Genomic DNA, 14,173 nt, shown 5'->3' with positions numbered 1-14,173 from the left:
TTAGTACACGTTATCCTCGTAGTCATAGTACTACCAGCATTGTCCTGGAGACACTTTCAATGAGTCTACAGAATATAAGCTTACATTGGAAACCTCCTGTTAAATTATAAAAATATATTATTTTATCTACTTATACAATAGTTCATGGAACATTAAATATAAAAACTAATAGCAGGAGAGCGTCCTCAGGTTGTTTCTATCTGATCATAAAAACAAATGAGAATAAGATGATGATAATATAGCCAGAATTTATTATTATTATTATTATTATTATTATTATTATTATTATTAGCTGGCATTTATATAGTTCTTTAAAGTTTGCAAACTTAAGAGTTTATATGAAGCTATATTCTAGTGCTCTATGTGCTTTGTTAAGTATTTTAAAGTTTGCAGAGTAAGACATACACATTATTTTGCTTAAACCTCACAACAAATCTGTCAGGTAGGTGTTACAGGTATGAAAATCCCTATTTTACACATAGGGAAATAGAAAGTGAAATGATTATGTTCTCATAGCAAGTAAGTGTTGGGGGTGTGGTTAGTTTAATTCAATTTAAACAAGGTTTTATTAAGCACCTACTATGTAGTAATTGTTGAGGATATATAAAAATAATAATAATAAAATAATCCTTGCCTTAATAGAGCTTATATTCTGTGGAGACGGGGAATAAAATATGCACAGATAAGTAAATAAACGTATATAGAGAGAGGCACCTAGGTATCACAACAGATAGAGCATTGAGTCTAGAATAAAAAAAAAACTAGTTCAAATCTGGGATGACACTTTTTATGTAATCCTGGGCAAATCACTTAACCTCTGTTAGCCTCAGTTTCCTTATCTGTATGTGAAGACTGAATGAGACAATATTGATAAAGTACTTGGTATACAGTAGGTGCTTAGCCTTCAGTCCTTAGCATGGTATCTGGTTCATAGTAGGTACGTTATAAATGCTTACTGACTGACTGACTTACTAATAAATATTTGTTTCCTTCCTTCCAGTACACACAATACATACAAGATAATTTTGGTTGAGTATGGGATGGGGCCACTAACAACTTGCAGAATCAGAGAGTATCATTTGAAGGAGGTGGCACATGAATTAAACATTCTAAGAATACACCTTCCTAATTATGATCTCAGGATTATATTTACTAATTATTAGAGCATTTCATCTGTTTTAGCTGCTTTGATTATCATAACAACCTATGATCTCTAACCAATTTGCTTTAGTCTCAGAAGAATTGATCCATTTCTTAAAATGTATGTTAAATGTATGCAATTGATTTCTCTCATGATTGCAACCAATTCTGTTTCTTGGTAGGTTGTGTTTCTTACCTCAAGCAATGAGAAGAGTTAATTTTATTCAAGCGTTCCAGATGTCTTCTGTACCTTGACTTTAGTATGCTAGGAACAGGCAGTCCTTTTAATGAAAATGAAAGGTATTTATTGTGCTGAAATCTAGAAACTTTCCCACCCCCAGGCTCACCCCCCAAAGAACTACCTGCCACCTTGACCGCCCATGGAATCATTTTAGACAGTGTGAGATAAGTTTCCCCCCTTTCAGCACATTTGCAACCCATGGCTATTGGTTTCCAAGCAGTTAAAACTACATCAGCACCCAGAGCTATGAGCTCATCTTGTATAAGCACATTTTTAGTTAAACACCACAATCTAGGGGAAAAAAATGTTAGTGTGCTTAACCAGGCTGGCTCAGAATAGCTCACAATATGACGCATACCACAGGAAATAAAGTGGTATGAGGCACCTACAAAATATTTTTCAAACAAGTCATTGAAGCTGTAAGCCCCATGCCTCAGCTTTAGGAAGTCACTTATTAAGAATCAACACCAGCCGTGCCAAGCTAAGCTTTCGCTCTTGGTGATTTTCCAATTGAATATTCAGGGCCCTGTGTCTCAGTCTTGTTTTCAGGGAAGTACATGCCTGGAATGTTAGCAAGCTATTTGCTGGAAAAAAAATGCCCACAACAGGCCCAACGTTGATCACATTAATGCGTTTGAGTGGGTATAGAGTGCAAATGATTGAAAGTACTTCCAGATCTTGGTTGCTGGGGACAAAGCAGGCTCTGTTCTCTGATCTGATGGCCATTTTTTTCAGTAGAGGATGCGGTGCAGGAAGAGGGAACAGTGCCAATCTTTGTCTAATGGTTCCAAACAGGGCCTGGGCCTAGCTCTTTGGATGCCGATGAGTGGGAAATGAAACACAGATGGGTCAGATGGGTAAGGAGAGGGGGATTACAGGTCAGGCCAAAGAGTTGGAATAAATTAAGTGCTTATGAGGTACAGAAGGGCACATTGTTTAAGTGAATGGACAGGGAAAAAAACATTTCAGCATTGTTAGACACAGTGAACAGACAAAACTTCCCTCTTCCCAGACCACTGTAGTCCATCACATCCTAATCAGGATTATGGGATGTTTGATATATGAATAAGTGTCTAAAATGTGGGCACTTCAAGCCTGAAACATTCTCTCATGCCCAAGAGGGGCTAATTTGCCAGTAAACACTTGAGATGTAATTTACTGGGGCTGCATTGGGTTCATGTTCCAGATCATAAGATAGCCAGATTTGGGGTTCCCTGGAGATCTCTGAAAAGAAGGTGAGTAACCACAAATGATTACATTAGGGAAATAAAGTGACAAAAGAAATATTTCATACATGTTTGAAATATCAAGTAAAATTTCCACTTTATGCCCTTAAATCTTTATTCACACATCAGAGGAGGAGAATTCAGCTCAGGCAAAGGGCTGAGGTAGTATGGGGAGGGGGGAAGAACAAAGAAGCATTTGGTTTGATTTTTTTAAAGAAAACTGAGTCAAAAATTAAAGATTTCACAGTCACCACTCAGTCTCAAATGACTATGTTCCAAAATAAAAGGTGTAAGGAATGATACAGTTGACAATGATTATATTCTATTCAACCCATTTCATTCAAATCCCATACAGATCTGCTGAATACTGAAATGAACACTCCTTCTTTTTTGGTGATTAATATTTTGGGGCAGAACTTCGGATTGCTGGGTCTCAGTAATCCTCTATGCATCCATTCCATCTCACTAAATCTCCAGGTGTGCACATTTAGCTCAGCTGTTGGCTATTCCACCCCTCCACCGTGCCTGGTAGAAGAAATCTGTAATGGGGGAGTACTAGGTTCCCTGGTAACAGTAGTTTCCACTGGCACCAGGCCAGGTCAAATGTCGCCAGACTAGCTCTGCTTATGAGGAATTGGCTTATTCAGAATTAGAGACATGTTAAATGACACATTGATCAGGTTTATGAACTCAGCCATCTTGAGTTTCAGAAGCATTAAAGTCATCAGGCAACCCCCACCCTTAGAAACATCTGGATATTTGCAATTATAGGCTAAATGTGGGAGAAATCATGCTTTCCTAGCTCTAATAAACATATATGTATATGTATGCATAGAAGCACATATATGTATACATGTAAATGCACATATATTATGTATATATACATATAAATTTTGAGGGTATAGTATAAGATTACCAAGAAGAAAATGCCAAAGGTAGATGTCAATTTGAAAAGTTATGGCCTAGAATTGAGAGTTTTAAAGCCAAGAATACTCTAGGAATTCCATGTCACTATCAGACCATGGACCTGCTTCATAAACTTGAACTTTAATATGATGACCCTTGGGCATGACAGACTGCTGAAGACTTTAATTAAAATCATTAGGAACTTTCACAATGATAGAGTAAAGAGATGCTTTTGTTATCAATTCACCCCCTTCAGCTCCAGATAGCTAGAGAAATTGTTCAGTGCTTTAATTTGGTGTCTTGTATCATCTAGATGTCCAATCAATACATTGTTGATTTATGGGGAGGAGCTGTATTTTTGTATATTTTTGGTTTTTTGACTCATTTTTCAAAGTAGGTGCAAGGGGTGTGTCATACTGATGTATGTTTGGGAAGTCACACTTCTCAACTACATTTCTAGTCAGTCTTTCTAGATATTGATATATAGTTCAAATATTTTATACCAGCCACTTCCTTTAAAGCAAATTCCTTATAGGTGATTTTAAAAAAAAAAGAATTATTTCACATTATACTAGAGTGCCATGTGTCTTCGGGAGGAAAAAAAAACTCAGAAAGGATAGAAAGCCTGTTCCCAAGCCTGATAACAAAGAGAGCCACAATACTAGCATAAGTTTTACCATTGTTTGGATCAGGAGGGATTTCAAAGAGAAAAAAAAAAGTCTAGGTTATATGTGACAAAGAGGGGGAAATGTCATTATTTGTAGAAAGAAGGGCAAGGTAGATAAACATATAAAGGGTTAATATCCAATTCTACAGAACTGATGTTTCCTTTTCTGGAGTATGAAAGAATTTTTTCCTAATCTTGTTTTCTCTGGCCAACTTTAAAAAGACATGGCAGTGGGAGAGGTTTATGGAAGAATCTGAAAGTGAAGGCTATTTTCATACAGCTTACATGACTATGTGTTAGGTTATAAGATTTGGAACTCATTCTTTAAAGAAAACAAGGCCCCAGTATAGGGTTTTCTGATGATTGTAAGGATCATTTGGAATACACCTCCAAAGGATGGCTTGAAGAAGGCAGGGGGTGACCACAAAGCTCTCCACAAGTTACATTGACCAGGACTCTGGGGCAATCAGTAAGGAGTGTGGGGAGAGAATGGGGTAGGAGACTCTCCTGTGCCTCAGGAACCTTTCAGACTTCCTTGCCCACTCTACAAAGTTACAGGATGGAACTGAAAGTTTTCTGGCTGGGCTGGAAACTAAGAGCCCCAGCCAAACCTCTGAGCCCTGAGGTTTAAGCCTGGTACAGGACACAACAGTTTCCACTACCAAACCCACAGGTGCTAGAGTGGCAAGGTCACCTGGGAGAGAGAGCCAGTGGCAATGAAGTCACAGACCAGTGGAGGATTGTGGATCACTGCTTGAAAAATGTTGTTTTATAGCATAAGGTGAAATCTGATTTCCTAACCAAGCTTGCACAGTGATTTAGAAGGAAGTAATCCATAGGTTTATGTGGCTTGGAGGCAGAATCAGACCATGCCCTTTCTCTTTCTACACCTAACTCCTTTTATTCATGGTGTGCAAAGAAATCATCCACACCCGCTATGAATCCTTTAAGGATTTGAAATCTTAGTATGTCAAAGTTCTGTGCTTCCTTCAGAAGCTCATACAAATGTGTCAGGGTTAGGGCATACTTAAGCAATGGATCTCTGTGGAACTCACAGAACTGATAAAAATAGCTTCAGAGACAAAGATGACACTATGAACCCAGAATATATGCGATGAATATTATGAGGTTTTTATTTTGTTTCCTTTTGTTTTATTTAGAAGTGGTACCAGACAACTCTTTATGCTCTAAAATCCTGCTTGCCTGTCCCTTCTTAGTCATCTTTGCTATATCACTTTCCATAATGAGGATCCATGTCCTCTCTGCTTCATAGGTGAAGGAGGTACCCCAGGGCTATGTACTGGGCCCTCTTCTTTCCTCTCCTTTCACTCTCTCAGTGATCCCATCAGATCCCGTGAGTTCAATTTTTATCTCTATGTATATTACTCCCAGATTTATATATCCAGCCCTACCCTCACTCCTGGGCATCACCAACTAGATAACTCCACCTAGCTTTTGGTCCCACAGACACCAAAAACTCAACATGTCCAAAAGAGAACCCATTCTTTCCACACCTACTACTCCCTCCTTCTTCTATCCACTCTCAGGGAAAACAAAAAACAAAAACACTTACCCCTTCTGAACTTCCCCTTTTACTATACCACCACCCTCTAAATCACCCAGGCTCACAAGTTTGGTGTTATCATTAACTCCTCACATATCTCAGCCACCACTAAATCTGGTTATTTCTAATTTCACATCTATGATATATGAACCCTTCTCTCCACGACCATAGTAACCACCCTGGTCCAGGCCTTATTAGCCCTCTCCGACTACTGCGATAGTGTACTAACTGGTCTTCCTGACTCAAGTTTCTCCCCACCCCAATTCTATCCATCACTCAGCTACCAAGTTGACTTTTCTAAAGTGTAGATCCCCCCTACTCAATGAACTCCAGTGGCTCCCTAATGACTCCAGGATCAAATATAAGTCCTCTATTATTTAAAGCTCTCTGCAATCTGGCCTCTTGCTACCTTTTCAGTTTTCATATACTTGCTCCCCTCCACCCATTCCACAATTCAGCCACATGACATTCCATCTATGCCTTGGCACTGGCTGTCTCCTATGCCTGAAATGCTCTGTCCATCCCACTCTCATACCCCAACACCTTTGCATTCTGGCTTCCCTGGCTTTCTCCAGTGTTCAGCTTAAATCCCACCTCTTGCAAGAGGAATTTCATGTTCTTCCCGTTGCTAGTGCCCTCCCTCTGAGATTAAACTCCATTTAAGCCATATATATCCAATACATACAGATTTATGCATGTTTTGCCCCCATTAGAATGTGAGCTTCTTACTGGCAGAAACCATGGGCTTTGGGGAAATCATTTTGTTAGCTGAATGGAAGATGGTTTGGAGCGAGGAAATACTTAAGTCATTGAGACTAATTAGAAGACTGTTGATGAGAAGGTCCAGTCAAGAGGTGATGAAGGCCTGAACTAGGATTGTGGCAGGATGAGTGCACAAATATCCCCTATTAGAATATAAGCTCCTTGAGAGCAGGAATTTTTTTGCCTTTCTTTGTATGCCCAGCACTTAGTATGGTTCTTGTACCACAGTAAGTGCTGAGTAAGAGTAGGCATTTATTAGCCAACTACATGGCTTAGTAAATAGAATGCTGAACCTGGAATCAGGAAAACCTGAGTTCAAAACTTATCTCCGACACTTACTAGCTATATGACCCTCTGTCTACCTTCAGTTTTCTCATCTGTAAAAGTAGTATAATTTTTCTAAGGATTAAATGAGATGTCATTTGTGAAGTGCTTTGCAAGATTTAGAGCACTATATAATAGCTAACATTTAGCTAGCTATTATTATTGTTGACTGACTGTCTGAAAGACTTCTTTATTTCTGTGAAAGGGGACTACTATCTTAGTAGTCACCTGGGTTTATAATCTTGTATATTCTCTCATCTCTTCATTCTCACTCATTTTCCACGTCCAATCCGGTAAGTTCTATCACTTTACCTCTACCACATATCTCTCTCCCAACAATGGGGAACCTGTGGCCTCAAGGCCACATGTGGCCTTCTAGGTCCTTAGGTATGGCCTTTTGATTGAGTTCAAATTTTACAGAACAAATCTTTTTATTAAAAAAGGGCCACATGTGGCCCTCTAAGTCCTCAAGTGCAGCCCTTTGACTGAAACCAAACTTCACAGGACAAATCCCTTTAATAAAAGGATTTGTTCTGTAAAACTTAGACTCAGTCAACAGCATGCACCCTAGGACCTAGAAGACTATATATGGCCTTGAGGCTGAAGCTTTGCCACCCCCACTCTAGGCTATAAGCCCCCATTCGGTGTGCTCCCTCAATAACACTGAGCTAATTGATGTCAATTAGCTTGTAAAAAGGAATATTTTAAAAATTGTAATTTTTTTTAATCAGCAAAAATATGCTTTCCTTTCCTCTCAACCCACCTACCCCCTTTTCCCTCACCCCTATTACCATCACCCAAAATACCTGTTACAAGCATATATAGAAAACAAATTTCCACATTGTCCATCCCAATCTGTACTCTGAGTCTTACCTCTCTGTCAGGAGGTAGGTTTCATCAGTAATCCTTTAGAATCATGGGTGATCATTATACTGATCAAAATTCCTAAATCTTTCAAAGTTGTTTATCTTTATAATATTGCTGTCATCGTATAAGTTGTTTTCTTAGTTCTGTTTATTTCACTCTGCATTAGATCATACAGTTCTTCTCAAGTTTCTATGAAACCATCACCTTTATCATTTCTTACAGTACAACAATATGCCATCACATTTATATACCATAACCTGTTCAGCCATTCCCAATTAATGGCACCCCTTCAGATTCCCATTCCTTACCGCTTCAAAAAGAGTTACAAGTATCCTTAGTTGGAGTTTGCTTTGTTCAGGATTAATCTCTCTCTTAATTTATCCTCCCTTTAATTCCTCCTTTCCCCCTTTAACTCCCATTTCCCTGTTGAGTAAAATGTATTTATTTCTGTATATGATTCTTTGTGCGTGTGCATGTATTTTCTTCCCTTTCTACAAATGCATATTTACTGAGAAAACTTTACAAGGACAGAAGTTAAAACAAAGATCCCTCCAAACTGAGAGGTGAACTTTCCCCCTACATACACACAAAGTTCCTGGGGAATGTGGGCTCAAGCTTAAGGTAACTGCTATAAAACTTTTTCCCTATATGGAAGTTATATTTTCCCTGTACCTCTTTCCCCACAGGCAGCAATATTGCTCATGTTCTGTCTCTAAGTCCACCTAGGAGGGTAAATGAGAGCCATGTTTAAGGATAAGTCTCTCATTAATCAGTTGCCCCTTTATATCTATTTTGTATTTACTCATTTGTGTACTTATTTTCCTTCCCTTCTCTATCTCATCCTACCCTTCCCTCCAAGTAAAATAAGAACTCCTTGGGTACAGGAACTATTTCATTTTTATTTTGGTATTTTCAGTTCCTAGCACAGTGCTCAGCATATAGTAGTCACCTAATAAATATTTGCTGAATTTAATTGAATTGAGCTATCCCCTTTGAAACCAAAGTTGGGTATTTATGACTGGCAGGGGAAGGGATGGAGTCGATGGGCCTGGAATAGAGAAATGATGACTAGGGAAAGATAAAACAATATTTGAACTAGGAAATCTAAGAAAGTCTCTCAGAACAAGCCAGAAGGAGCATTTGATTTCTTCTCTGGCTTTGCAGGTGTTGTTGGACCCTGAAGGGGAAAGCTATGGTAGAACAATCCTCAACATAGCCCTTTAGGGCAAATACATGGAAAATACCATCATCCTTTCTCTCAGACAGCTGGGGAAAGTTGCATTCAAAGACTGGGGCTTCTGAAGTCCTTTCATCTAGGCCAGTGCTTTAATCTATGGACCATGTCACTTTTGCAGAAAGTGACTTTGTCACATTTTGGTGATTGCTAAATGCCTGATTGCAAATATTTTCCCCCTCCAGGGAAGGAAAAGAGTGGAGCGTAAAGGAGGTGAGAGGGACAAAGCAGATTTCCAAATGCAGACTTTATTGATTCAGTAAAATTTGGGAAATTCTGGTTATGGAAAAACTCATTAACCAAAACTAATAAAATAGGGGTTTACTTTGCAGTCTGGTTCCTTTTTTATTTGACAGAATTGAAAATCTCTCTGGAACAGCTCAGTCCATTTTTCACTTGTTAATTGTGTTTAATAGTTGGGTAATTCCCTTTCTGCTCTGAGAATGCTTACTATTTACTCTTTCTGTGAGCTTGCTTTCTTTCCTGTGTAGAGCCTATATTGATATAGAAGCTTAATGCAAGTAAAGGAAAGAAAAGGGTGGGGGGAAAAAGGGAGGGGGGGGAACAAGAGGTCTTTGATTGGACTGATGCAGGGACTGAAGGCCTGGCTGGGTCCAGCCCTTGATGACTGGTGTCAAATTGCACTGAACTCCAAGTGTTCTCTTGCCTAGCCTCTCTCCTGTGCAAATGCCCTTGTGTGGAATGATTTTATTATCAAATACATGTCACAGCGGATTTCCATTTTTGCAAAACATCCACATAAATTGCCAAGCTGCAAAAATTGTCCATATACTGTACCAAATTTTTCAGTCAGTTTCACCTTCTGGCACAAAGGCTTTCCTTGGGAAGTCTATTAGTCTACAAAGATTTGCTATGAAAAAAAAAAATCCTCAGCACAACACTCAGTCAAAAAGCTTTTTTTTTTTTTCCAGAGGGGATTTGTTGAAGTCAATTTGGCTAAGTGTGGATATATTCTGACCTTTGGAATAAAGTGAAATACTTGTGGGACAATACAAATTTTGGCAGGATGCTGTTGTCACTTTTCAGTTTTCACATCAACCTCTGGATAGATGCCATGACCACAGCCTTGTTTTAATGGTGTAAGTTGCACCACAACTATCCTCTTGCCATGTACCATGTTCACTGCACCAATCACTGCCCACCGTGCCCTAAATAGCTTGTCAACTCTTATTGCCTCTATCATAGGGCTAAGAGTTGAGGTGTTATGTCTGTATGAGTTGTGGAGGCTCTGACACCCATCATGTGGTTTCACTTTCACACCCATGTCCCTTCTTGCCTTCCCCACTGGGGTTGTGTGGAATGAGTTATCCACAGTGAAGCAAATTAGGGAGGAAAGAAAGCTGTGGCTTAATTTTAACTTCTACACCAGGCAAAAATGATCTTTTATTGCTTATAATGTAATGTTTATGAAAACAATATGAAGAGCCTTATAACTCAGTCTAAATGGGAACATCTCCTTTATCCAGACTCCCTCCCCCCAATCTGGCAACTTCGACTATCCAGAACACAGCTGGAAATCAAGTAAGCAAAGCAGGGCTCTGGGCAGCCAAAATCAAAGTCATAGAATTCATCTACTTTACCCTTAAGAGACTTGACCTAAGTGATTTTAGACAGAAGTCTGGTTATTTGGTTTTCTCCACTCATACTGGATTAGGAGCAGCAGATTAGACCAGAAAAGTCAGTGTGCTACAGTGGAGAGACACTGGACTTGGAGAAGGGAAATCTGGATTAGAGTTCTCCTTCTGCCACTTACTGGCTCTTTAAACTTATTCAAATCATTGAGCCTCAGATTTTTCAGCTGTAAAATAAGAGAGTTGGCAAGGAAACCAACTAGCTTCATTCTAGGTGTGGCTAGCTTTTTCATCTGTAAAATGAGCTGGAGAAGGAAATGGCAAACCTCCCTCATATCATTATCCCCATTTTATGGATGAGGAAATAGACAGAGGTTAAAACACTTGTCCAGGGTCACACAGCTAGTGAGTGTCTGAGACTAGATTTGAACTCAAGAAGATGAGTCTTCCTGACTTCAGGCCAAGAGCTCTATCTGATGTGCCACCTTGCTGCCCATTCCCAGGGTTGTAGTGAAGATTGAAAGAGATCATACACAGCAAGGGATTTGTAAACCTTTAATTGCTATATAAATGCTAGCTATTATTATTATTATCATCATCATTGTTATTATTATTTTTATTATTGTTGTTGTTTGACTATTCTATTTTACCCACTCTACACTATCCTGAGAAAGATTTTCATTATTTCTACACTGTTGGCTCTGGTGGTGGCTTTCCCCCTCATCAACACTAGATTCCCCTACAACTTCAGTTAAGGAGGTAGTGAGTTTCCTAGAGACTTCCTTCTCTCTGTAATTGAGGAGATGATTTCAGTGTAAAATGTTACTCTCCCAGAAAGCACTATGACAGAAGATGGTGCCAAGGATGTGGTCATGAAGTGACTGTCACTGGAGAAACTGCAGCACTGAAGTTGCTATCATCTCTCCTGAAAGACTAAAACTACACCAGAAAGTGAAGTAAATGCCACTCTAGGCCCATTCTAACTAAATACAGCCTTCTCCCAGGGACATCAGTAGGTATCCAAGAAGAATCTGGGTTTTAGAACAAACTCACCTCAACAGGATTGTACAAACTAGTGAAGATCTCTGTGTAAATGTGGTTCTCTACTCTATTATCATTTTAAAATGTATACACAATAAAATTGTAGGATTGTATATTTAGGATTAGAAGGACTTCCAAACACCTCGTTTTCCAGATGAGGAAATAGATTTAGAGACAGGTGATGGGCATTTTTTAAAAAATTAAGTCATTTTTCTTGGTAGATGGAGGAAATTTGACTTCTTGCTATTTTTTTTTTAATTTTAGAAATTTTGGTACTATTTCCTTATTGCCTGCTAGTGACCTGGGAGGTATAAGCACATGCCAACATTAGGCTTATTCCATCTTTCTCATGTGATTCTGCCTCGTGGTTACTGAACCCATGGTTGCCCAGTTTTTTACCGTATTCCTGAAGGACAGTCCTCACATAGTCAAAACCCACCCTGGAACCTTAGATGTTCAATGTCTGACCAAGCTCTAAATGTCCCATAGTGCCTGCTTCAGCCACCATCAGGGCCACCAGAACAAATTGTTCTCACCCACCCATTCCATGGTGGGGAGAGGTGCGGAGGGGGAGTCTTTACATAATTAATATAGACATCCTCTTACCTTACCTACAGGTTTGAGGCCCTCAACCTGGGTTAGCCTATCTGCTGGAACATTTTTACTGGGGTGTGGCCAGTATATGTGCTACTTGGAGCCATAGGTGCAAGTTGGGTGACAGGTGGACACCAAAGGTGGATGAGCAGCCGTGAAAATGACCCCCACACCAGAGGTACTAGTCCTACCTGGACACCCCATACACTCCCATTGGCATGTTGTAGGCACTTAATAAATGTTTTGATTGGATTGGATTCCTCTGGATTAAGACATGGTTTACTTAAATGTTAAAAATTCGGTATCTCTGAGAAAAGTAACTCAAAGCTATTGTCAGACATCAAAATCCTGACATAACTACTATTCAATCTCACAGCTGGCTGAGAATAACTAAATTAAAAGAGAATAGGCAAGATAGATATATTTTGGTAGACTGGATGGGAAATTAAAATTTAATTAAACAACCATTTATGAAGTACCTAGTAGAGAGCTGGCCTTAGAACCAGAAAAAACATGAATTCTAATCCTGTCTCTGATACATGCTGGCTGTGTGACCCTAGTTAAGTCACTTAACATCTCATTTCTCTAAGCAACTCTCCAAAACCTTAAGTTGTAAAGTAGGTGCCAAAGCATTGGTAGCAGAAATTTCTTCATTTGGCAATTCCCTATACCAGTGAAATAACAGGTCCAGTCCCTACTCCTATGTCTTCGAAAACATTGGACCTGGAGTCAAGGAGAGCTAAGTTTAAATTCAGTCTCACACACTTACTAGCTAAGTGGCCCTGAGAGTCACTTAATCTCTGTTTGTCTCAGTTTCATCATCTGTAAAATGGGAATAATAATAGTACTACCTTCCAGAGTTGTTGTCAAGATCAAATGGGACAATAGTTGTAAAGGGTTTAGCACACACAGTGCCTGGCACGTAGTAAGTGTGGCATAAATATTAGCTATTATAATTATAATAATATAATATTATTATTATTGTTATGCATAGGGTGTTAGAAAGAGATAGAGTGTCTATCCACAGCCCAAGAATGGCAGGCTGGAGTGGGAGAGAGGAAAAGACACCATATATGAAGATCTTACCATGTGCCAGATACTTTGCTAAGCCCTGGGGACGGAAATCCAAGTTAAGTAAAACAATCCCTGTCCTCAAAGAGCTTATATTCTAATGAGAAAAGAAAGCATACAAAAGGAAACTAGCAAATGGTCTAAATAGTGGCATGGTGACCTGGGCTAGGCAAGATAAGGAAAAAAGCTGACCTATCAGTGCTGAGGCACTCAGAAGAGGGAGTCCAGGTTACAAGTAGGAAGGAGGTAGAGGTGATAGCTAGGGCAGGGAGTAAAATAAGTACTTGGTATCCGGGAAAAAAAAAAAGGGTGGGCACCCTAATGGTGGAGAGGGCCACCAAAGAACAGCTTGGACTTGACATTTGCCTGGTATTAGACCTGTATAAACACATCATCCAAGTCCTCTGCATTTTATTGCAGGTATTATTATTTTAGATCTATAGCATTAATTTGAGAAGCATTAGTGTACAGTAGATGAAAGATAGGCTTAAAGTCAGGAAGATCTTACATGAAATACACTGGCTATATTGCCATGGACAAGTCATTTGTAGAATTCTCAATGTCCTAAGCCACTCTCTAAGGCCCTGCATGAATGAAAGAAGTTTCTTTACTGAGAGTTTTCCTACACCAATGTCATCACAGCCTAGACACAATGAAGATCATGCATTTAGTTTAGCTGCTAAGAGTTTATTTGGTATTTAACACAGTAGTTGCTGAACTTTCCAAACAGCAGAGTATTGAAATGGAAATGAAGGGGTTTGAGTTCTAATCTCACTGTGCCATGAACTTACTGTGTCCCACTACATCTAGCAGGCCCTCAGATCCAAGCCCATGATTCACCTCATTCTATCCAGCTATCTGTCTACTCAGGCCATTTTGCCTCTGCCTAACACTACTGACCTATTTCACCTCTCAAGGACCAGCATCCTCCATTCCAGACCTGG

This window comes from Phascolarctos cinereus, unplaced genomic scaffold, assembly GCF_003287225.1.
Source record: "Phascolarctos cinereus isolate Bilbo 61053 unplaced genomic scaffold, phaCin_HiC Scaffold_7;HRSCAF=346, whole genome shotgun sequence".
In the NCBI taxonomy this organism is placed as follows: Eukaryota; Metazoa; Chordata; class Mammalia; order Diprotodontia; family Phascolarctidae; genus Phascolarctos; species Phascolarctos cinereus.
Note: the sequence above shows the minus strand (reverse complement) of the source record.